This window comes from Echinops telfairi, unplaced genomic scaffold, assembly GCF_000313985.2.
Source record: "Echinops telfairi isolate 266 unplaced genomic scaffold, ASM31398v2 ScPeMD7_1;HRSCAF=3_0, whole genome shotgun sequence".
Classification (NCBI taxonomy): Eukaryota; Metazoa; Chordata; class Mammalia; order Afrosoricida; family Tenrecidae; genus Echinops; species Echinops telfairi.
Window position 1 is genome coordinate 65898108 of NW_022103896.1, and position 1395 is coordinate 65899502.

General features: G+C 40.4%; 1 long non-coding RNA gene across 2 annotated transcripts in view; it reads left to right on the top strand.

Annotated features, from left to right (window-relative positions):
• The window catches only part of LOC123521410, a 10254-nt gene that overhangs the window by 6989 nt on the left and 1870 nt on the right, over window positions 1-1395 (top strand). For both annotated transcript variants that reach the window (XR_006679848.1, XR_006679847.1), the window contains exon 2: window positions 473-526. This is a non-coding gene — a long non-coding RNA (uncharacterized LOC123521410). The remainder of the gene's footprint in view (window positions 1-472; window positions 527-1395) is intronic.

Genomic DNA, 1395 nt, shown 5'->3' on the forward strand with positions numbered 1-1395 from the left:
AGTTTCTACCCTCCCTTGTACTGAAAAGGATTTTAGTGAGTATTTTGGGTAGTCCTTTCATTTCAAAAGCACCAACTGATGAAGCTCACCAAATATTTTGGAATTCTTGATGCATAGGAAGGTGCTCTGGTGGCACTGTGAGTCACGCTTTGAGTTGCTACCTGCAAGGTCAGCTGCTTAGAGAGAAAAGTGAGGCTTTTGCTCCTAAAAGATTAACAGCTTCAGAAACCCTTGGGAGCCGTTTTACTCTGCATTACAGAATCGCTATGAATCAGAATCAACCCAATCAATGGCAGTAGATTTTCAGTTGATGGGTAGCTATGTGGTGCTTTTGCCAGCTGGGGTGGTGTACTCTTGCAGAACAAGGAGGGTGACAGTCCTTTATAAATAACACCAAGGACATATTAAATAACAATGGTGGAAGGGTGTCTGTCGTAACATTGATCTTAACATTGTATTGTTACATTTTCAGGAGGCTACTAAAGTTCCTGTGGGAGTGAATTAGAATTTCATAAGAGCATAATGGGTAAGTTATATAACAATTATTTTGTTTTGAATAAAGCTGATTTTTTCTTCTCAGCTAAACACAGACCTTTGAAGTTGTGCTTGCAAGAAGAAAATGTTCAGAGTACACTGAAATTAACTGTTTAAATGAACAACTTAGGTTTATTACATATTCCTGAAAGGCATTTCTGCAGTATTACTCTGCCATATCCAATCAATGAGTCCTAGTGAGAAATTGTTCCTTTTTAAGAAATTGACTATCCTAATAGATGTAAAAAAAACAGTTTTTAGGAATTGGTGGGAACTGCCGAGGCTATGTATGTTTGAGTAGCCTATATTTAGAAATTATTTACATCTTTGAGTTCCTCAGCTGCTGCTTATGAAAAGTTGGCAGAATAATTCACTATAAACACTGAAGTTGTCACCAGTTGTTAACTTTGTTTTTTTTCATGTTTGTGTGTATGCACACACCCTGCTTTTCCAGTTTGTTCCTCTCATTAACATAAACCCACTGACCCCTAAGGTTCCTATCTAATTTTTTTGAGCTGTTGCCACAAGTTTGATTCACTGCCATCCAGTCAATGCCAGCTCATAGTGACCCCATAGGGCAGGGTAGGACTGCCCCTGCATTTCTGAGACCACCTAGGAGGTGCTGTTGCATTTGGACTACGGACCAGTGTATACTCAGGGCCGTGCTCCGCATGGTGTACACGTGTGACACCACCAGCAGCTCCGAGGGAGAACGATGGGGCTTTCTCCTCTGGTAAACAGTTAGTCTTAGAAACCCACAGGGGTGGGGTAATTCTATCCTATTTAATAGGTTGGCTATGCGTCGGCATTGACTTGATGGCAGTGATTTTGTTTTTTCCATAGAGACTGATCTTTTTGTTT